Genomic DNA, 24,739 nt, shown 5'->3' with positions numbered 1-24,739 from the left:
ATGTTGCCTCTTGACAAGAAATCTTACCTTCCAGAATATTCTTGTTATTTTTTGGCTTTTTTCCCCACCCAGTTTTTTAGTACCCAACTCATCACATTTTTCAGTTGCAATGCCATGAGGGAGATTTCTACTTTCAGTAATGGTGGACTAGCTTATTGTACACCAGCCCTTCCACCAAAAACAACTGAAAAATATAATAGATGGGAAAAATGTTTGAAGGTAGCAGAGACGTACCAAAGAAGCAAGGACTTGAGAGATCAAAATCCCAGAGAGAAGGGAAGGCTGACATTTTGTGCCACTTCTCCCCTCGAGGTAATTGCCAGTGCAGAAAGTGCCAACTGAGATGGTACTAAGCTGAGCTCTTCAGGCATTCTCATGACTGAGGAGACAACAATTAAAGTTTAAGGCACACCAAGGATGAGGGATTCTTATAAATACCTCCAGGATTTCAGCTGGGACTTCTAACAGTCTATTCCATCAGATAGGGATGAACCAGAAGTAAGAGCAGCCCTCACAAAGACTAAAGCCCAGGTTTAAATCAGCTTAATCCTTGGTTGTAAGGTGATCTATCCCTCTCCAAACTACCTGCAAGAAGAAAAATACATTTTTGGGGAGAGGAAGATAACATCACCCAGAGCTTCAAATTTTCTGTATAATTTTTCATACCTAATGACCAATCTATATGACTGAAAACCAAAACCAAACAGACAAAAAAAATGGTAAAGACAGATGTATAGTAGATCCAGACGTTGGAGTTATTAGACACAGACTTAAAATAACGGTGATTAATATTGTCAAGAAATTAGATGACAATTTGGAGACTTATTTTGCAGAACTGGAGATATACAAGAAGCTGAATGGAAATTCTAGAACTGAAAAATATAGCAGTGGAAGATAAGAATTCAGCAGTGGGTTTCACACCAGATAAGACATAGTTGAAGAGAGGAATAGTGGACTGGAAGGTAGGTCAGAAAGAGATAGACTTATGCTCACAGAGACAAAGGATAGAAAACACAGGAAAGAGTGTAAGAGATATATGGAATATGATGGAAGATATAAATATGTGTAATTGGAGTCCTTGAAGGCAAGGAGGACAGAGAATAGGGCAGAAGCAATAATAAGAGACAGTGAGGATTTTCCAAAAGTGATGAATGGTTTCAATAAGCACTATAAACCCTTGGCTGGATAAATACAAAGAAAACCACACACTAAGGCACATTGTCGTAAAATGCTGGGTGGCTTAAAATCACTGCTTAAGTCACTACTTGACAGGAATGTCTTCACCTCAATGGGCAGCACCATGGCTATGAATTTCCACAATTGCTTACATAGCTTTGCCTTTAATTTCTTACCAGACACATCTCTCTTTGGGGGAACATTTTCCAAGGACCAGCTTTTGCCCTTAGTAAGGTCTCTGTGCACCCAGAGCTGGAGTTCTCCTCTCGCTGCACTTTTGTCTATAATCCTAGGGGAAAAACACTCAGTGCCTAGTGTGCCCTGGCAGGTCTCCCACTGAGGGGCTGGATGGGGTATAGGGTAATGGCTAAGAGCACAGGCTGTGGAAAGAAATTGCCTTTGTTCCACCACTTACTCATCACGTAATCTCACTTCTTGAAGCTTTACAGCCCTAAAATGTACAATAAGGATTAAAATAGTTACTTACACTTTTTAGGGTTGTTATGAGAATTAGATGAGCTCATGGATGTAAAGTGTTTAACATACAGGAATTAATGGAATTAATGAATGAGTTTCTTTTTAAATCTCCTTGACCCATGTCTTCAGCCTGATTGGTAGTCATGTATTCCTTCCTTAATAATAGCTGAGGCTTCTTCAAATTTTTGTGCCTGACTCGCCCCAGTGGGAACTAACATGAAAGGAGAGGAGGTGGTGTACATTTTATATCAGAGGAGAGAGCTTAAAAATTAATCTCCTTAAGTATGTACAAGAGTTGGTGGACTTCGCCCTTCAAAGGAAGAAGCCAACATTAAAGGTAGAAAAGTTTCTGAAGAACCAGAGAAATCAGACCCTGATTGGATCAAATAAAACACCTGGATGGGTTAAAGGATTTTTTTTTTTTTTTCTTTTTTTCCTTAGAGTAAAGATTGCCACTCTCACTACCCTGACCCAATTTAACTTTTTTTTTTTTACTTGTTCAATAAGTTTATTACTGTCTTTATCTGAAAAATCTTCATAGAAATTGTGGTTTGGTTTATTAACTCTCGGCAGCCCGTTCCTGAGCTCTAAGGAAGCTTGCCTTCTTCTGAGCTACTCGATCTTTCTTCTGGGCAAGTGACATTTTGGGACGGTTCCACCTGTTCTCTTCCTTAGTTAGCCTATTAAAAAATGCAGTAATTGACAGTTACAATGTACTGGGATAGAATGGGCCACCTCGGTAGCATCCAAGGCTAATACATTTCTATCACCACAATTACTTTAGCAAACCTGGTTCCCCTCACCTCTGCAACATCATGCAGAGCTAGTGATCGAGTTTGCACCCAATTTAAATTTGGTTACTATTTCTGCCTTAAAAAAATGCATAAAATGTACCATTTTCTCTATCAGAAAATTCTTTATTAACAATTGTATTAATTAACTCCTGTATTCCCGATTCAACTGCCTTCTGACTACTGTTAAGTTCTTGGTTAATGTATTTTAAATATATCCATATGAATTCATACATATTTCCTATAATTTTTTACATATACACACACTAGGTATTTTACTGCAATGTATTTTATTCTCATTGTGTTCCTTCTCCTTAGGTAAATATATATTTATACAAATCAAATTGTAATTTTAACTACATTGAAGAAGATTGGAAATCTGGTCCTCACAGCAACTGGGAGAGGTTTTTACTTTAGGCCCAGGGCATCATTTATTTTTTTCACTAGGCAGAAATTTCATTTTAATATGAATATAAAATTATTATTATTATTATTTTTGGCTGCACCACATGGCATGCAAGACCTTAGTTCCCCAGTCGGGGATTGAACCCATGCTCCCTTCAGTGGAAGCACGGAGTCCTAACCACTGGACCACCAGGGAAGTCCCCATGAATATAAAATTATACAGAGGTAGTACTGGGTGTTTTAGTCTGTTGGGGCTTCTATGCAAACTACCACAGACTGGATGAATTATAAACAGCAGAAATTTATCTCTCACATTTCTGGAGGCTGGGAAGTCCAAGATCAAACTGTCAGTAGATTCAGTGTCTGGTGAGAGCCTGCTTCCTGATTTATAGAAGACTGTCTTCTCACTGTATCCTCACATGTCAGAAGGGGTGAGGGAGCTCCCTGGGGTCTCTTTTATAAGGGCACTATTCCCTTTTGTGAGGGCTCCACCCTCGTAACCTAATCACCTTCCAAAGGCTCCACATCCTAATACCATCACATTGGGGGTTATGATTTCAACATATGGATTTGGGGGGAACATTTATGTTCAGTCCATTGCACCAGGTAAAAAGTGAATTTTTCACTCTGTCCCCTTGTCCCAATTCCTCTCTTATTTATATTTCTTCAGTAGATTTTTTGCAATGTTTCCCCAGTATTTTGAAGTTTTTGTTGTTGCTGTGGATGGGATGATTTTTTAAAAACAATTTCGAGTTGGAAATTTTTGGTACATGGGGAAGTATTGATTATTTTTCATTTATCTCATGCCCCTTGCCTAACTCCTCACTCTAATGAGTGCTAATAGTTTTGCTGTTTATCTTTTGGATTTACCGAACATCGGTTTTCTCATTTGCAAAATGCAGATAGTGTTGACCTTGCAGAGCTTTAATAAGGGTTAAAGGAGCCGAGCTTAGTGGGGGCTTGATTAATATTAACTTGTGGTCTCACTACCATCGTCCTCGGGATAAGATCTTTTTCTGTGCGACTCCACTGATTGTGGAGAAATGGATCATGGAGAAATGATTTGATCAGAAAAGGCTCTGCTTACAACTGCTGATACAGAGAGACTGACATCAATCAAGGGGCTGCCAATAGTTTATCTTTTTTACCCTTTAAATTGCTACCCACAGATGCACATTTTTCTATTTTACTGTGTAATTCCAACTGCTAAAATGACCCTGTACAATGTGGAAACTGCAATCAAGCATCAACATGAAGCTTCCAGGAAAATAAAAATGCAGCAGGAAGAAACAGCAGCAGGAGAAATAAGTTACTGGGAAACACTCACAAAATGAAATGCCTTGGCTGTTCTTTTGTTTCCCCCCTTTGTTTAAACGCTCTATTTTATTCAACGCAGCATTGTTGGTAATAGGGGAGACCGTAAACAACCTCGATGTCTGTCAGGGGGAGATGTTAGATACATCACAGTCCTCCATACTGTGGGAGACTGTAGAGCTATAAAAAGGATGCTCAACCCTTCGGTAGAGAAAGATCTACCAGAAAGTTAAATGAAATAACAAAGGCAAAATGCTGAGTAGATTGTATAGTATGCTGTCCTTCGCAGAAAAAGGGAGCAAATAAGACAGTGCGTGCGTGTACACATAATACATTCTTATGCTTCTTGTGTATATATAGTGAAACTCTGGAATATGCATAATAAACCAATATCGGTGGTTAGATTTGGGGGTGGGAAGGAGGTCTTCACAGTGTCACTTTTTAGATATTCCTGAGCCGTGTGAATAGATCACCTTTTGAAAATCAAGAGAGAAAGGGCTTGTATTTTTCCACCAGCTTGACCATGGGAAAGGCTCAAAATCTAAATTAAGTTGATTTATAGGCAACGAACAGTTGCACAATATCTTGCAAGAAAAACAAATGTCTGTTACAGGCTATTCAGAATTTGTCTTCTGGTTAGGAAAACCAACAACTTCTGATTCCGACACTGGAGAGGCCGAGAGGAGATAGGGAGGGAATGGTGCTCAAAACCTTACTTTACAACTGACCCTAAACTCTCAGGAGAAAGGGGAGAGTTGGGTTCAGGGCAGGAAACCAAAGCCAGGGTTGGACTGGGACTGGTTATACTTGGGCTTTTTCTCTCTCTTACACCACCAAACCAGGGCAATAGCAAACCTTTGATTGTATGGCTGGGCCAGAACTTTGGGTGCTTGAAACCCTAAAATCTAAAGCAGCTCATAAACTAGCAGGCAGATGGACACACTGATTGATTGAGTTCCCACCTGCATGTGTCCAGAGCTTCTATCACACCACAGGGTGCCCAGGCAGGAATTGCTTGAGCTTGGAAAGCCGAAGTTGGGGCTTTCTGTGTCTGTACCTCCAACTCACCTGGAGAAGCTCAAGGTAGGGCCTCTTCTCACTACCAGAGAGCCATCACTGGCCAATGAATAGTCTTAAGGGAATAATGGTGAATGCAGAAGAACAATTAAGAGACATTTGGGGATCAGGAGCCCTGTGAAAGAAGGATGACTGCCGAAGTTAGAGACTCTGGGTGGGCTGAATGAGAGAATCCTGAGATCCAGTGACATTTTATCTACCAAGTTGCCCTTGAAACAAAAGGACACAGGAAAACTGAAAATAAAGAGGTGAAGATAGATACACCAGGCAAATAAAGCTCAAGGAACAATTTTAGTGTCAGACAAAACAAACTTATGGAAAAAAAATCAAAGACAAAGCAAGGTGTTGCATGCTGATAAAAGGCACAATAGACCAAGAAGATCTAATGATCATAGACGTATGCCCCTAATATTATACCTTTGGAACATATAAAGCAACATATGGTAGATTTAAGATGAGAGATAGATAAATCAAGAATTATAGTTGGAGATTTTAACATATACTCAAAAGCCGATAAATTAAGCAGAAAAAATAACCAAGGATACAGAAGAGTTTAATAACATGATTACTTAACCCAGATTAGCAGAGATAAATTTAAGCAACATAGAATGTACATTCTTTTGAGCACACACAGAGCAGGCACAAAGAGATTTATGTATCATACCACAAAAAAGCCTCAGTGAGTTTGAAAGCAATGGGGTACAAAATCAATATTAATAGCATCTCGCTTACTCTAGAAATAACTCATTATAAAATGAAAAAAAAACCAATTAAAATACAGAAAAAAACTTCAAACTCCACAAACCTATAAAGTTTCTAGGAATTAACATAATAAAAATTCTCAAGACCTTTATGAAGAAAAGTCTGAAACTCTGTTAGAGGATATAAAATAAAATGTAAATAAAAGCTGTGGATGGGATGAAAACATTATAAAACTATTGATTTCCATTTAATCTATAAATTCAATGCAACTCCAATTAAAATTCCAAGAGTATTCTAAGGGGACTTAATAAACTGATTCTGAAAATTAGATAGATGAATAAAACTTCAAGAATAACTAAGACATTTTTGGGGAAAAAAAGAGCAAAGAAAGGGGACTTGCACTACCAGATATTAATATAGAACCAGGCATAAAACCAGGCTCAATGGAACAGAAAAGCATACAGAAATTGACTCTGTATAAATGAGGATTTGGTATTTTACAGAGCCAAGGAAGAGATGGATTATTTGGTAAATAATCTTGGGAAACTTGGGTTGTTATCTGGAGAAAAATGAAGTTGGGTCCTCATCTCTACCATATCCAGAAATAAACTTCTGGTGGATTAAAGACCTAAATTTAAAGATAAAAGTGCAACGTTATAGGAAAAAATGTAGATAATTCTTTGTGATCCTGGGTGGGGGGGGATTTCTTAATAGATGCTCAAAGTGTATACAGTAAAGAAAACAATAGATTTGAATACATTAAAAATAGGCTTTTTTGGGGCTGCTGTTAACAGGTAAATGCCATTATCAGAGTAAATGAATAGGTGACAAATGGTAATGTATGTGCAACATCTATGACTGAAAAAAAATTAGCTTTAGCTTCTAGAGTGTGGAGAAAGACATCTAAAAATCGGTATGGAAAAAAGGGAAACAGAAAAAAATTAAAAAGGGAATTATATGAATAAGCAAGTTACAGAAGGGGAAGCCTGAATGAATGATAAGTATCCAAAGAGATGCTCAATATCAGTCAGAAAAACACAAATTTAAACAGTAATGGGATCCTATGTCCATTTGATAGCAAAGAAAGCCCCAAACAAACAAACAAACAAAATCTTTATGCTTACGTCACTCCCATGTAAAAGCTTTCAGAGGTTCCCTATTTAGGAGATAAAACACACACCCATGTTGCCTGTGTGATGGACCACACACCCACCTCTCCACTCTTCTCCTTTGCTTCCTCCCATCAGATTTGCATTTTAGTATAACTCTAATAACTATGGAGATTGGAGAGAGAAGATACTAGAAAAAGAATGACTACTTAGAAGACCATTGAAATAGACTAGGAAAGAGATGCCTGAATTGGGATACAGAGGAGGGGTCAAAGCGAAGAAACACTGAGAGAGAAAGGATATACAGACCTTTGTTGGGTGGCAGGGAGTGGTTGTGAATGGCTTCTGAGATTTGTCTTGGGCAACTCGTTGCATGGTGGTGCCATGCATCGAGAAAGGAGAAAGTCTAGATCAGGGTTCACTATGATGAGGCTCAGACAGCCATAGGAACTTCAGGAGGAGATGTACAGTTGCAGCTGGCTAGGAAGGCTTGGCATTTAGAAGGGTGATCTGGACAGAGGTGTTGGTTACGGGTGTCATCACTCCATAGGAAGTGGTTAACACCATTGATTCAGTGAGACTGTTGCCTGAACCATAAAACACAATAGCTCCCTTTGTTCATAAAGGTGCTTTCTGATTACTGGCATGACTTTTTTTTTTTTTTTTTTTTTGCTGGAATACGATGATTCTCCACCCCCAATTTGACCATCTCCTCATTTTGTTTTTTTTTTTGGTAACATGATAAAACTTGCCTCTTGTTTCAAACAAACTTCATTTCTTTGAAATATTACTGATTGAAGTTAGTGGTGGAGATAATTAAACCAGTTTACCTGGAAGTTCAAATTCATGACTTTGGCTTCTTTATTACTATTGCTTTAATAAGCCAGAGATTTAATATCTGAATACAGTATCTGGCATGAAAATAAGTGAACTTGAAAGTGAAAGAGCCTTCTTAATGTACTTGTTTATTAGATGACATTTTGAATGAGTTGTAGGTTAAACTGATAATTGCTGTTGCTGAAACTTCCAGGCTATTGATATTCAAAGATTTATGATCTAGGGTTACTTTCTAGCACTAATAAGTATACAAATTCAAGTTGCAGAGGTTCCAGAAAAGTGCCAACAGCTAATTAGAGGCACTTGATGTATAAACTATTGTGATATAATAGGAGCCACAGGTATGATTTTTCCCTCAGGCTGTTTTCTGGGGATAGTCTTTCAGTGTAGACTATGAGCTAAATAAAGAACATGGGATTTGGGACTTCCCTGGTGGTCCAGTGGTTAAGACTCTGCGCTTCCACTGCAGGCAGCATGGGTTTGATCCCTGGTCAGGGACCTAAGATTCCCACATGCTGCTTGGAAAAAAAGCAATTTAGAAGAAGTAGACACCACAAGAACAAAAGCTTCAAAGCCATATTTAATACTCTCAGAGCAATAAGAGAATAGTTTATCTCCATGAAATTAGAACAGGATGCTATAACTATGATCACAAAGAAGAAAAGAAAGCGGGGGGCTCCCCCTTTTTTTCCCCTTGGGAAAAATAAAAAAAGAACATGGGCTTTGGAGGTAGGCTTGAGACCAAGTTCTTCCACTTATCAAATGTGTGTCCTCTTGGGCTGTGTGTTCTGTGGTTTGAAGATGGCTAAGGCAGTTCCGAACACCCAGAAGCAGCAAAAGGGAGTCGTTCTTCCCGCATCTATGTGAGTTATTAAGAGACGTTTCTCAGAAAGCTAATGCACACTTCCCTTCATGTCTCAGTGACTAGAATTGCACTGTACACCCAGTCCTGAGCCAGTCATTGGCAAGGAGGGGAGTGGAATTAACATGTTTGGCGAGACCATGTCTCTCATGTTTCAGAATGTCATGATCCTGTGTCTGGGTGTGGGTCTATTTGTATCCATTGTCAGTTGATCCTTTCAACCTGCAGACTCATTCTTTAAATTATGGAAAATGTTCTTGAAACATAAATAAATTAATTTTCTTCCCTTTGGTTTTTCTGTACTGTCCTTCTGAGGGCATCCCTCTTATTTGAGTGTTGAACCTCCTGGACTATTCTTTCTATTTCTCTAATATTTTTTCATCCCTTTGGCTTTTTGTCATCTGAGTTTTTCATTTTGGCTGCTAAAAATTTAATTTCCAAGAGCACCTCCCCTTTTTTCTTCTTTGTGCTCATTTTTATAGCATCCTGTTCTAATTTCGTGGAGACAAACTATTCTCTTATTGCTCTGAGAATATTAAATATGGCTTTGAAGCTTTTGTTCTTGTGGTGTCTATTTCTTCTCAATTGCTTTTTACTGTTTTTGGTGTCTTTCATGTTAAGGATTTTCCTCAAATATCTGGTAATTATTTTTAAGATTGAGACACTAAGAACCCCAGTGAGATTGGACTTGTTGATTGAGAGCCTCACCATGGGTGGAGGGACTATTTCATCGGGGAATTTCTCCTATTCTCCTAACTATCTTTGTGTCTTTTCTCTTGAGTTGGCCAGAGAAGAATTTTCAAATACCCTTCTTGGGGTGTAGAAGCCTTGTTTCCTCTGGGTTCTGAGTCAGGGAGGGGAGCTGAATATTTCAACATTAATATGTAAATTCTTACTTGATCTTATTTTCAGTATCTTACTCTGTCCCTTAACCATGGTTGGTGCTTCCATCTTTTTTACCCACTCCAGTGAATAAACCTCTCATTTTCTGCCAGGGTGGGGCAGGAGCAGCTGCTGAAATACATCAAGTGGGGGAGAGCATCCAGGGGACCTGAACAAAACTGAGATGGTGGTATAATGTTTCCATATACCCAGCGCTCAGTTTCCACTACTATTAGCATCTTACATTGGTATGAACATTTGTTACAGTTAATAAACTGTTACTGGTACATTATTATTAACTAAAGTCCATAGTTTAGATTCCTTTAGGGTTTTTTTTAATGTCTTTTTTCCATTCTAGGATCCCATTTAAAATACCATGTTACATTTAGCTGTCATATCTCTTTAGGCTCCTCTTGGCTATGGAAGTTTCTCAGACTTTGCTGGTTTCTGATGACCTCGAATAAACACTGCTGGTAAGCTGTCTTGTAGGATGCCCCACTATTGAAATTTGATGTTTTTCTCATGATAAGGCTGGGGTTACTGGCTATTGGGAGGAAGACCACAGGTAAAGTGCCGTTTTCGTTGCATCATATCAAGCGTACGTACTATTAACATGATTTGTCACTGTTGTTGCTGCCCGTGGTCACATGGATGAGCTAGTCCCTGTTAGCTTTCTTCACTGTAAAGTGACTCTTCCGCCGACCCCTCCGCATTTCCATACTGTGCACTTGGGAAGGGAGGCACCGTGCACAGCCCAGGCCTATGGAGTGGAAGCTACCCTAACTGGTTCTGAAACAGACTTTCAACCTCTACTCCACTTCCATGAGTACCTGGTGCTGCCAATTCATGAGACTTTTTGAGGTTCTGAAGCACAAATTATGTGGCATCATTGTTATCCCCAATGTTGACTTAGGATTCAGCTTCCTTTGATCTGCTGTTGGATTTGATTTCCTGGTTCTGAATTTTTGTTGCTGTTGTCTCTTCTGTTTTCCTTGTCCTTCTGGATTTATACTGGGGTTTTTTTTGGATCCTTTTCTGTAAGTTTAGTGAGTCTACTAGGAGGGAGTAGAGACATAGTAGTTTTAAAAACATGTCTACAGATTCTTTGATACTGTTCCCTTCAAGAGTTGGAACTGAATTCCTCTCTCCTCATATGTAGTCTGGACTCAGTATTTTGCCTCTAATAAGTAGAACATGGCAGAAGTGATGATATGTCACTTCTGAGATTAGGTTATAAAAAGACTGTAGCTTCTGTCTTGGATATGTGTTCTTGCTTTCTTGGATGACTTGCTTTGGGGGACGTCAGCTGCCATTTTTGTGAGCGTCCCTATGGAGAGGCTGGCGTGGTGAAGAGCTAATGCCTCCAGCCAACAGCTGCAAGAAACTGAAACTTAAAAACAATTACATGAGCTTGGAATCTGATTCTCCAGTGTCAGTTGAGGCTTGAGATGAGTGTACAGCTTGACTGCAACCTTATGAGAGACACTGAGACAGATTCACTCAGCCAAACCACTCTCAGATTCCTCATCCTCAGAATCTGTGTGAGGTAATAATTATTTGCTATTTTAGGCTGCTAAGTTTTGGGCTGATTTGTTATACAGCAACAGGCAACTAATATAAGAGGTAATTTACAAATGGAGACTTTTATAAATGTTAACTATCCCTATATTTAGATACCATCATGAATTTTTTGAGAATTCAAGTAAAGATATGAACTATTTTTTTAAATACGTTTTTTATTTTGGAAAAATTTTAGATCTATGAAAAAGTTGCAAAGACAGGGAAGGTTTCCATATACCTCTCACCCAATTTCCACTGTTGTTAACATCTTACATCACCACAGTACATTTGCCAAAGCTAAGAAACTGACTTGGGTACATTGTCATTAACCAAACTCAGACTTTATTTAGATTTGCCAGTTTTTCCATTAATATCCTCTTTCTGTTCCAGGATCCAAATCCAGGATACCATACTGCACTTAGTTATCACATCCCCGCAGCCTCCAGATGTAGTTTCCCAGTCTTTCCTTATTTTTCATCACCTTGACAGAGATCTGAGCTATATTGAAATGACTTTCATTTGCTGGGTTGTGTTTCTTTGTGACACTGCTAGGAAAATGAACAACAGGAACCCAAGCTTTATAAGAATTACAACACTTATCCCATTTGATAATTAGTTTTATATTTACTTGTGCAATTCTTTGGTTGTCTGCCTTCCCCAGTAGCCTGTAAAATCCATGATGGTAGGGGCTATGTTTGCTTTTGTAAACCCAGCATGATGTCTAGCACATAGTATTTGCTCCATAAATATATGTTGAATGAATATGTTCACTTATACATATTGGCACACATCCAGAGTTAATGATCCTTAAGTTTTTTTTGGCCACGCAGCATGTGGGATCTTAATTCCCCAACCAGGGATCAAACCCACGCCTTAACCACTGGACCACCGGGGAAATCCCATCATAAGCATTTTTTTTTTTTTTTTTGCGGTACACGGGCCTCTCACTGTTGTGGCCTCTCCCGTTGTGGAGCACAGGCTCCGGATGCACAGGATCAGTGGCCATGGCTCACGGGCCCAGCCGCTCCGCGGCACGTGGAATCTTCCCTGACCGGGGGCACGAACCTGTGTCCCCAGCATCGGCAGGCGGACTCTCAACCACTGCGCCACCAGGGAAGCCTGCATCATAAGCATTTTTAACGAATGAATGAGTCTCAGTAGTCCTCAGAGGACTTAGAATTGTGCCTTAATTATAGTAAGTCCTAAACAAATAATAACTGTTTGCCATACACACTCCAAATGCTTTACCTACCTTAGCTGAATAAATAAGCATACAATTAAGTTACATAAAATGAGAATTGCAAAATTCTAAGAGACAATACTCTGTCTCTTCCAGATGAGGAGCTCTTATTTAATGCCTATGAATTGTCCTTTCAGTCAAGCCTAATGCAGTTGAAGAGAAGAAAGATGTCAGAATGGGCACTGGCTGCTCTCTTAGAAAGAGCACACTGAGTAAGTATGGTGTGTCCGGGTGCCACGGAGTGGAAGGAGAAATTGTCAGTTTCTCAGGAGCAATGTATGCAGAGAAAAACATCACAAGTTAATGACACAAGGGAAGAAAATACAAATTCCTAGGACTCACCTCTGCCACTTTGAAACCTAACGCCTAAATTCAGAAAACTTTATTCTAATTAAATGCAACTTCATTTTAATTCACTGCAAAACTTTCATCCAACTCTTAACATTTGAATTTTAATATTTCACTCTTTAGTATTACTATTCATATTACTATTCGCATTTTAGTTAAAATGATAAGTGCAAATCATTTGTTGGACTTTCTTATGGTCGGGAGAGGTGGAGGGTTGATGGCACCATCTGGGAAGTTCCATCTTAATGGAATTTGGGAAATACGAAAAGCTGAGCTGGTGATGTCTACGGCGGAAAACAATAATGCTTTCCAGTGGCAGCTCAACTGACATTATTACTAAAAGCTTTACATGGTGCTTTATATATAATTCAGAAATAATAATAAATTGGAGTTGGACTTTTGGCTCCTCTCCCAGATTAATTCCCTTGAGTGTTTAATGTTTATCATATAGAAGACACACAAAGAATTCAATTTTAGACCTGTATATTTATCTAAATGCAGTGAGTGACCACTTTGTGTGTGTGTGTGTGTGTGTGTGTGTGTGTGTGTGTGTGTGTGTGTGTGTAGGTAAGAAGTAAAAATGTGCTTCAGAGCAAAATACAGGAAAAGTCATTAAAGTAAAAATTCAGGGTTGGGACTCTGTAATATATTTTGCTAGTAGCAGCATAGCCCAATAAATCAGGTCTATTTGTTTAGTTTCTTTATAATTGATTTTCCATATTTTTCAGCAAGCCACAAAAATTCGTCTTTAAATATGTCTGTTTTTATCTATGACCTTCTATGGGAAGAAATTACATGTGCCCGTATTTTAAATTATTTTCCCTCATGAAATTTTCGTGGCCTTACTTCCAGATTGCTCTTCCATAAAAGGGCTCATTCATTTATTCACCCATTGTTTGCAAACGCTTTACACTGGAGTCCCATTGATTAGTTCAGTGTCTGACGTATAGTGGCATTGGATACATATTTGTTGGATGAAAAAATATTGTCTGCATGCACGCAACATCGTTTTGAATGTGTTTCCTAAGCCATGGTCACTTGAGATGCTCATTTTCTTTCACTACATGTTCTCCCTTTCTTTGATAGTGAAAGAACTTTTACCTTGGCTCTGCCTTTAGAAGGAAGGGACTTTCCCTCTCCTTGCCACCATTCCCCCTTCTTACTGGTTGGAATGTAGACAAGATGTAGAGCCATTGTAGACAGATAAAGGCCATGCTCTGAGGATGGCAGAGTCACAGGTGGCAGGTGCTTGGATCCCTGCTCTCCAGCCCCACACACTGCATCTGTGAGAGAGAAATGAACTCCCATCTTTTTAAAGCCATTGTTATTTGGAGGTGTTTCTTACGCAGCAGCCAGATCTGTCTTTTAACCATACAGTTCTCAAGGCACTTAATTCTAGAAGGGGTTAGAAGTTCTCAAATAACCATAATATAAGCCAGGATGTGAGAAATTCCATGAGAGTTCAGTAAATGCTCTGAGAGTTTGGAAGAGGGAGGGTCCACATCCATCAGGAGAGCAAGTCAGGTGTGCTTTAGATACTAGGATATCTGAATTTTGAGAGCAGCATTACTCTAGTATCTGATGGCCATGGATATTCTTATTCATGGTACCCTAACTGCCTGGCTTACCTTGTCTGTCTGGCACAGAGTTGCCACCTTCAGACTTGGGAAAAGCAGACAGATATTCCTGAGGGTCTGGGGTGATGGGTGGTGGTGTCAGTGTGCACACAGCCTGCACCAGGACAAAGAGGCCGACTGAGCTTTCTCTAGGTAAATGAATTACAGCCCTCGCAAATTATCGAGGTGGTCAGGAGGTTTGGGGTCAGACAAATGTTGGGGTTTAGATTCTGCCTATACTACCTCCCAGCTGTGAGCAAAAGACTGTAGGAGCTGAGATCTGGATCTTTGGGTTCAAATCTCTGTTCCACCACTTAGGACCTATGTGACTACAGCAATTTGTTTAACCTCTCTGTGACCTGATTTCCCGTGGGATAAAAGTACCCACTTCTTAGGACTGGTTGAGGAGTGTTGAGGAGATTAAGTGACAACTCCTGATGATATTGTCTTTTTCTTTAAATTAATCAATTAATTAATTTATTTTTAGCTGCGTTGGGTTTTTGTTGCTGTGTGCGGGTTTTCTTTAGTTGCGTCCAGCGGGGACTACTCTTCGTTGCATGCATGGGCTTCTCATTGTGGTGGCTTCTCTTGTTACAGAGCACGGGCTCTAGGCACACGGGCTTCAGCAGTTGTGGCATGCAGACTCAGTAGCTGTGGCTCACGGGCCGACAGTGCAGGCTCAGTAGTTGTGGTGCACGCGCTTAGTTGCTCCGCGGCATGTGGGATATTCCCGGACCAGGGCTTGAACCCATGTCCCCTGCATTGGCTCGAACCCGTGTCCCCTGCATTGGCAGGCGGATTCTTAACCACTGCGCCACCAGGAAGTCCAATAATATTGTCTTTAACACATATTTAATGTTTAGTATGTGCCAGGCACACAAATATATTTATATATTTATTTAATGTATATAAAGAGAATAGTGTCTGGTATATAGTAAATACTTAATGAATATTACCTATGACTGTTGTTTTTAATGACACAACTTCTTGTGATTTAATGGCCTCAGTTTTATGCATGTGTAAAACAAAGGTGATAATACTAATCTTCTTGTCATAAGATTAGGGTCATAAGATTATGTCCATAAAGCACTTGCAAAATGCCAGGTTTTAACAGTAGGATCAACACATTATTAAGCACATTTTGAAGTAAGTCTCCAAAATATATTTCCCCATACATTTCCTATGTACTTCTAAGGCAAATAAAGAGTCACACGCAGTTTTGTTAAGTGCAGACTTGAGGGAGGGAGGAAGCCATGGGCACAAGTGAAATAGTAAGTGTTTGGCTAAACACTCTGCTGCCCTGGCGATCTTTGTAAGGATTTTGGGGCAAAGATACAGAGAATTTCAGTTGGTGTCAGGGGAGGGAAATAGGAGTAGCTGCCTTTTATTGAGGCCTTCTCTGTGGTTCACCAAAGCCCTGGGAGGTGACTGTGTCCCTTCTGACGGTCAAGAAAAGTGAGGTTCAGAGAAGGTAACCCAGCTGGCCTGGAACTTACTGTACACACCCTCTGAGTTACCGTTCAGTCTCGTTCTGGCTGAAGTGCCAGTAGCAGGGCCAAGGAGCCAGGCAGGAATGGGGGACGGTGAGCTTGACTCACCTGGAGGTCCCTGCCCACCTGTGGGTGTCAGCAGACACCCCCTGCCCCTCTGATAGCCTTCGACTGTCCCGGAAGGCGCCCAAGCGAAATAATCCCAGACCCTGTGATGATCCCTTGGGGGCTATTCCCCTGGATCTTCCAGACCCTGATCATCTCTCAGTCATTTAGGGATAAACACCCCCTTTCCCTCCTCAGCTAGAGTTGGAGAACTCTTACTGTGGTGTCTCCCAGCATGGGGCACACACAGTCTTGTGGTGTCACTGGGAGCATTGCAATCGTAGGGAAGAGGGCTCTGAGTTGGCCACACTTTTCGGGAGCTCTTTGAAAACATGGCTCTCTTTCTCTTGCCTTTCTGGGTCTCTGGGAGGGTTGTGATGGACTGTGAGGACCCTCTCAGTTCCTAACCATTCTCTCTGCCCTCCCTCTGCTGTTGTTTCCTGGCTTTTATGGCACAAGGGACAAGGTAGAAGGTGCCCAGGGTTCCAGGTGGGACAGGTGACGCTCGTTCTCTCCACTCTGGGATTTCTAATCCATCTGGGTCTCTGCCAGCAGATTTCAGCACCTTGTCTTCTGGGAGCAGAGCCCAAAGCCAGACTGTTTCAGTTCCCTTCCTTCCTCTCCAGCTCTCTGCCACCCTCCTTTTCTAGCTCCAGGGTAAGAGAATGCGTGAGGGCTGGGGAGGGCATGGGATGGGGAACCGCTTCTGCCAGATGGCACCTCTTTTCAGATTTTTTTTTTCTTTTACTTGGACTGTGCCATTTGCACTTAGAAGCAAGTAATTTGTTGTCTCCATTCTCTGGACATGACCTGGTCACAGCCCCTGGGACATGAACATGGGCCAATTTTCATGATCCAAAGAGACTGTATAGAGGGAGCCTGGGGCCAAAGGGCGTGATTCCTATCTCACAAGATCATCCTGCTGCATTTCTTTGCTTGGAGTGTGTATGTGTGTGTGTGTGTGTGCGCATGTGAGTGTGTGTGTGTGCGCGTGCGTGTGAGTGTGTGTGTGTGTGCGTGTGCGTGTGAGTGTGTGTGTGTGTGTGTGCATGTGTGTGTGTTTCAATTCTTCCTTTGCCTCATGGATCCTTAAAATGATGAGACAAATTCCACCGAGTCCCGCAGCTTTGTACAGAAACGAGTGTGGCTATATATGTTTCTCTTACTTTGTAACCAGTAGGAATTTTTCTGTGTTAAAGAGTTTTGGAGGCATTTTCCCAAGAGCCCACAGGCCATCTTTCATACCAAACACATTCGTCAGAGCTTTATAGGATGTAGGACAAGCCCCAGCAGCAGGTTTCATGAGTGAGGGTAGTGCATCGTTCAGCCGTATTATCTAGTGCAAGTTTACCATACACTTTTTATCCAGAATCTACTCTAGATAAAGCCATGTGAAACTCCAACAGCCCCTGACTGGGGGATATCACAAAATAGGACTGCTCTGGGGGGATTTGCTTTTTACTGATGGTCTGTAGTCATCTTCGGTATATGCTTTGAGTCGCAGATCTGAACACAGTGGCTGTGGACATTTGGGACAAGGAGCAGAGCCTGATGAGCCCTACATTCCTGAGCCAGTTGCCTCTAAAGCTTTACTTCTGTGCCCGTCTTAACACTGAGATTCTGTTTGAAAGTTGTCACTTGCTGGCCATGTCGACAGAGGTTGTCACGAGACGGATAGCTGCGAATGATGACCTGTTGTAGGGGGACACAGGATTTGAAAGTCACTGGCGTGGGGCAAGGGGAGGCCGATGGGTGCTTTCCGTTTTAATGAAGATTTTTAGCAGTGAGAGGATGAAGCCTCTGAGAGATGATTTAAGGTACAAAATGTACCTTAAATTTTACTGTTAATGTTTATTATTTTCCCCAGATAATAAAAGTAGAAAATTTGGAGGATACAGGTAATTATAAAGAAGAAAACAATTACCCACCATTCCACCACCCAGAGCTAAGCTTTTATCTATGCACATATTCCTACATGTAGCATATATTATATTATATAAGAATATCTTATACTTAATATTTTATAAATATTTTATATAGAGAAATTTTATAATGATGAAAGCGATACATGCTTGCTGTAGAAAACTCAAGCAGAGCAGACTGTGTAAGCCAGCAGTCGCCCCTACCACCTCCTGGAGGGTCAGCGTCAAAATTTGGTGTGCATCCTCCCAGATATTTTGTCCACACATGTACTCTCTGCAAATTATTTTATTCACTTATCTATTCTTTCTCACAGCCACCTGGCCCTAGATTTCCAATATCTTCTTCCAGTTCCCTGTGCTGGTGCCTGACTGGCTCAGTTAATGAGCTCACCATGCTGAACAAACTGAGGCCACTGGTTCCATACCCAGCTAGTGCCCTTTGGAATCATAGCCCATAAGGGCACTCCCACTGGCCTGGCCCCTGAACGTGGATGGGATGGTTTCCAGGACGCGAGAAGAGAGCAAAAGTCCACTTGCCTTTCTGGGAGAAAGAACTTCTCACGGGGATGTCGGTAGAGGACCCCAGGAGCAAGGTAGGTTCCCCCACCCCCGTCCTCCCTGTGCACGGCCATCGTGCTCAGTAATTCCCACCCTGTCACAGCGATGCTCTGTGTGGTGATTGTGGCTTGTTTAGCAGAGGCTACCTGCAGTTAAGTTGATTTAAAGAAATGAAAGATATGTTATGTCTCAACGTTTGTAGTTGCACATTTGTATGTATTCCAAACTTGTACAGCTTCTCAGAAACTCTAGAAAGGTAGCTTCTGAGTTGACGTCTAACGTGTCTGAAAAGTATTGGTGGTGTCTGGAAGCATGGGAAAGTTGCACAATCTAATATCTCCTGGCAACACATTGTTTACAAACATTACCCACCTCCTAAGAAGGATGGTGGCAAGTGTTAACGTTGGCTTGGCCACTGACAGAAGAACGGGTGATTCCCAGCGCTCTCTTAATTCTGTCACCAGCTGGTGACTTTCTCTCTCTCTCTCTCTCTCTCTCACTCTCACTGCCCCCCGCCCCTCCCCGCTTCCCCTCCCTTCCTCTCTCTGACATGCTGGAGGGTAGTGTAGTTGGAAATCCACATTTTTCTGTATGCTCTCCCAATTTTTAAATGCAATCCATTAACTTAATTTTCCAAAACTCCACGCAGGTGGAAAAAACCCACATCTGTGGGCTACATTTGGCGCCTATGGCACTGTAAGGCTAAATTCCACCCTACCCATCAAGTTACATTGTCCTTTCATAGTTTCAAAAAAAATCTATCTCTGAAATCCCAAAGTCCTTATCTTGCCTATCTCGTGTGATTTATAGGCCAATCAGCTAAGTAGTTATGTTCAATACCCTTTAGCGTACTCTTTAAGAGGATTAAGGGGCTGACTTTAAAACACTTAAAAGGTGGCTGTTTTGGATATACTTTTAATGTATGCTAAAGGGATTTTGGTTTAAGGAACAAATTCTGTGGTTTTGTAAAGAGAGGCTAAATGGAAATTAAACTTACTTTAGAAATATCAGTGAGCATGGTTACCTTCCTATAATATAAATCCAAGCCTACATTGATTAAGACTCTGTCATGATGCTACTGATCTCTTTGGACAGAGTAAAACGGTAGTATACATGACAAAATTAAAAGGTTGTTCGGTTATGTTTTCCATTATTAGAGTCTAAAACTCCTTTTTCTATGTGGAACAAAGATGTCAATTATACAGAAAAACATCAGATGCTTTCCCTATTACCTGCTCCCCACCCCCCATATCTTTCTCTTAGTTGCAGCACGTGAGATCTTTGTTGCAGCATGTGGAATCTTTTAGTTGTGGCATGAAGAATTCTTAGTTGTGGCATGTGGGATCTAGTTCCCTGACCAGGGATCGAACCTGGGGCCCCCTGCATTGGGAGCATGGAGTCTTACCCACTGGACCACCAGGGAAGTCCCCCTCAGTACGTTCTAAACTGCCTGCAGGGTCCACAGGAAATATATTGTGGTCTCCAAGCTGTCAGTACTAACTGCTGATTTATCTATTTTCTGGCTCATCACCTTTTTCTTCGGAGCGATTAATCAGCTCTCAGGACTCTAAGAACTAAGAGTAAGTCTGATTCTGTAGGATGATAAGAAAAGGGAGTGAATGGTATTTGGCGATAGTTGCTGGCTTCACTGCTTTAAGTTCTTGTCACTGGGGTGACACACTATGATAAAATCCATTTCTTTTATGGGAATTTCTTTGTACAGGAGTCTGGAGGCTCCATGTGTCAGTAACTCAGTTCCCAGATCAGTGGAGACCTCGAATCTGTGCCCCTCTATTGAACAATGGGAAGTTTCCCTTCCAAAGTCAACTCGAATATCTGACAATTAGAAAAAATTTCTAATTTTGGGGGGTTGGGTAGAGCTTAATAATATCTAATTCCGAATGATATGCAGTATTACATTTAATGTAAGGATAAACCATACATTAGAGGGTCACAAAACCTGTTTCTTGGAACCATATTTATTTTTTCACAGTTCTTCATGACAATCAGTTGTGGCTTAAAAGTCACAGATGGTTGGGCTGAACTTGTGCTTGCACTTGTCTCTATCGGTAAAGACATTCTCTAAATACAAGGTTCCTATCAGCATCCAATGAAGACTTTGTTGTTGCTTTTAACTCTATCATAGTTCTAGAAGTCACAGGTTTTCAACTGCAGTGTGTTCCTACTGTGATATATACTGCCACTAATATAACAAGAAATGATCTTAGGAGATATATGAATGCTTTTTTAAATTTTAGTGGCTATATATTTATTTTAAGGTAGTTGAAAAAAATACAACTAGCACACCAAACCAGTGAATTCAGATCTTATGTCATTCTTTTGACATAAAGTAGATGATTTAAATGAAATTATTAAGTAAATAATGGCTTGGGTGATACACAAATACAGCAAAAATCATATGGATGGGGCTTCCCTGCTGGTGCAGTGGTTAAGAATCCACCTGCCAATGCAGGGGACATGGGTTTGAGCCCTGGTCTGGGAAGATCCAACATGCCACGGAGCAACTAAGCCCATGTGCCACAACTACTGAGCCTGTGCTCTAGGGCCTGCGAGCCACAACTACTGAGCCCATGTCCCACAACTACTGAAGCCCACACGCCCTAGAGCCCGTGCTCCACAACATGGGAAGCCACTGCAATGAGAAGCCTGTGCACCACAACGAAGAGTAGCCCCCTCTCGCTGCAACTAGAGAAAGCCTGCGCGCAGCAAGGAAGACCCAACGCAGCCTAAAAAAAAAAAAAAAAAAAAAAAAATCGTATGGATGGTTTGGAAATGATTGAAGCATGAGAAACTGAATTAATGAAGTCTCACTGGGTCTGTCAGTGTGATACTATCTTTTAACTTTAAAATTTCAATCAAATTAGGATTAGATGGACCTCAAAGGTTAACATAGATAATCCTAATGATTTAGCATGGAGCCTGAAAAGAATAAGTCAGTTGCGGAGCTTAGCTTCCCATTTTACCATCTGGTATCTTAGGTTCTAATGTTGTAGGCACCTTATGTTATATAATAGTGTACACTCTGGACTCCTGACTCTACCACTTAATTTTTGTGTGAACTCAAATTTATTCAACTGCTGTGAATCTATTTTTCTCACCTGTAAAATGGGGAAAAAATAGTACCAGGCTTGGGAGGGTCTTCTAAAGATTAAATAAACGAAAACACATTAAGGATTTAGGCTATTACCTCATGAAGTACTGAATAAATATTAGCTATTATTATTTTACGTTTCTGAAAGGTTGTGTAAATATAGTGGTTTACACCTAAAATTTCATTTATCATGCCACAGAAGAGTCTATTTAGGGACTTCCCTGGTGGCGCAGTGGTTAAGAATCCACCTGCCAATGCAGGGGACATGGGTTCGATCCCTGGTCTGGGAAGATCCCATATGCCATGGAGCAACTAAGCCCTTGGGCCACAACTACTGAACCTGCGTACCACAACTACTGAAGCCCGCGTACCTAGAGCCTGTGCTCCACAGCAAGAGAAGCCACCGCAATGAGAAGCTCGTGCACCACAACGAAGAGTAGTCCCTGCTCGCCACAGCTAGAGAAAGCCTGCACATAGCAACGAAGACCCAACGCAGCCAAATAAATAAATAAATGTATAGAAAAAGAAAAGAAACGCTTGGTGAGCCCCGTTGTGAAGCAAAGAATTACTGTGAAATGTACTGCTTTTTAAGATCTCTATTTTTTGGATGGAATGGGTTGAATGTGAGGCTGTTCTTGGAAACATTTAAGTAATATAAGATTTGACAGGCATTTCTTTTCACTGGTTCTCACTATGACTTGGCACGAAGAAAGTCACTTCACATGGTAATGTAAATTAGCCCAGGATTCTTGAAGGCAAATATTTCAAAGAGTATGTGTAATACTTTAGGATGATAGTCTGTATATCGAGAAAAAGAACTACATTTCTCCTGGGAATCTTTTAGAGGAACTCTAGGTTAGGGCACTTGAAAATGAGGTTTTGGTTTCCATTCTCTTTAGCACCACCTCAATAGGATGCAATTTCATTCTTAAAAAAGTTTGTAAGATATCAAATTTTTTGCAATTAAGCATGTTATATATTCTTACCTGGGAGAGTATTTTTAAAAATGTTTATTACTTGCTTGACTTTATGCTTAATCTTTTTTGTAACTTTTTATTTCATATTGGAGTGTAATTGGTTAACAACGTTGTGATAGTTTCAGGTGTACAGCAAAATGATTCAGTTATACACATACATGTATCTATTCTTTTTCAAATTCTTTTCCCATTTAGGTTGTTACATACTACTGAGCAGAGTTCCCTGTGCTATACAATAGGTCTTGTTGGTTATCCATTTAAAGTATAGTAGTGTGTGCATGTCAACCCCAAACTTGAAGAGTTTTTTGATTGTAGCTGTTTAGGTAGGGCTACATGGAGAATTGTAGAGTTTTTAGAGTTGGACGAAGCCTGAGGTATTGTTTTTCTTTTTTTTTCTTTTTTTTTTGCGGTACGCGGGCCTCTCACTGTTGTGGCCTCTCCCATTGCAGAGCACAGGCTCCGGACGCGCAGGCCCAGCGGCCATGGCTCACGGGCCCAGCCGCTCCGCGGCAGGTGGGATCTTCCCGGACCGGGGCACGATCCCGTGTCCTGCGCATCGGCAGGCGGACTCTCAACCACTGCGCCACCAGGGAAGCCCTGAGGTATTGTTGAGTTATCTTCTCCTTCTTGTTCTTTCTTTCTCTCACAGAGCTGTACAGAAGTTCACCAACTTGTCCAAATTGCCCAGCTTGGTAGTATTGAATAATTCTTTAAATTTAGTACCCCATGCCCAATTCTGTTTAGATTCTTCACTCATTAAGCATCCAAAGGCTACGTTTCTTTGTCCTGTCAATTCCTCACAAATTTATTGTTTCTTCGTCTAAAAAGTATAAAAGCTGCCTGCTTTGTCCACTTCTTAGGTCCCATTTCTATAAGACCTTGACGTGCACAAATTAAAATTAGTTTCTTTTTCTCCTGTTAATCTGTCTGTGTTACTTTTATTATTAGTGCAGCCACAAGGACTCAAGAGGGGTAGAGGGGGAAATTTCCCCTCCCCAGCAATGCATAAAGGTGAGAGAGCCTTAAAACCACGGAGAATTACCTAGACACAGGACCTAGATGGCTGAGGTGTTCAGGAGTTTTCTTTTCCTAACTGACTCTGGGTGAGGGTGGAAAACTCCCCCAGTGAGAATCTGGGGGCAAATAAGCATTAGAAAAATTATCCTGGTACTTCTTTTCATGAAGAAACAGAAAGGTTCTAGCATGCTAAAAACCAAACCCCTGATTTATAAAGGGGTTGAATTCTACTTTGCTATTGCAAAGAAGAAAGGATAAAAATATCCATTTTGAATAAATCTCGGCGTATTGTGCCCCATTTCTCTCTTCCTCTCTTGCCTGCAGGTGTATGGTCCCAGCAGCCTTGATTAGTTCCTGATGCTCACTTTGTTTATTTATCTTGAGCTCCACTCTGTACCTCTCTCTGGGCCCAACTTGTTTGATACATCATAAATATTAATGAGCTAATCTTTCCTACTGAAAACACTGAAGAGGAGGAAGTATTTGGGTCTTCTCTCTGTCTCTAAATGTCTCCCCAAATGAGTCTCAATTCACCAAATAGAGGCTTTGGATTAAAACATGCCGTTCTTACCTATATGGGAAAAGGATCCAAAAAAAAGTGGAGATATATATATATATATATATATATATATATCTGATTCACTTTGCTGTACACCTGCAACTAGCACAACATTGTAAATCAACTATACTCCAATAAAAATAAAAAACTAAAAACAAAACCAAGAAAACCAAGCCATCCTTGAGACAGTTCTGAAAAGGGAAGTATCAGACGCTCACTTTTTAGTGTGAAATACTTAGATTATTTTTCTTCCACTACCAAGTTGAAAGCTACACTTAGGAAGAGATTTGCCTATTTGGGAGTGGGGAAGGGGTCGTTGTGGCTCATAGGGGAGCTTTTGGCAGTTCAGAATGCACCAGAGAATTGCTGGTGGTGCTGGTATGCTGGTGCTGGGAGGGGGTTGAGGAGGCTGGTGATTTAGCCCAGAGTAAGTTTAATTAAGAAATAATTGTATGGACATTATAATTTCTGCTCCTTTGTATTTATTAGATCCTATGTATAGTAATCCTTTGTGTTTATTAGAAAATCCTCCTGAAATAGCCTTGTGAGACTTTTGTCCTTTCATTTAGAGAGCTGTCTGGTGGGGAAAAAATGATGCACAGC

At 40.7% G+C, this 24,739-nt stretch overlaps 2 non-coding genes across 2 annotated transcripts; both read right to left on the bottom strand.

Annotated features, from left to right (window-relative positions):
• Nucleotides 1–2,362: 2,362 nt before the first annotated feature.
• LOC136136775 (small nucleolar RNA SNORA66) lies at nucleotides 2,363–2,495 on the bottom strand. Its single transcript, XR_010656704.1, has one exon. It is a non-coding gene; the product is annotated as a small nucleolar RNA SNORA66 (small nucleolar RNA).
• Nucleotides 2,496–19,820: 17,325 nt separating this feature from the next.
• TRNAW-CCA (transfer RNA tryptophan (anticodon CCA)) lies at nucleotides 19,821–19,894 on the bottom strand. Its single transcript has one exon. It is a non-coding gene; the product is annotated as a tRNA-Trp (tRNA).
• Between the last annotated feature and the right edge of the window lie 4,845 nt (nucleotides 19,895–24,739).

Source organism: Phocoena phocoena, chromosome 16 (genome assembly GCF_963924675.1).
Source record: "Phocoena phocoena chromosome 16, mPhoPho1.1, whole genome shotgun sequence".
NCBI classification, from domain to species: Eukaryota; Metazoa; Chordata; class Mammalia; order Artiodactyla; family Phocoenidae; genus Phocoena; species Phocoena phocoena.
This window is presented reverse-complemented; position numbering and strand designations above follow the sequence as displayed.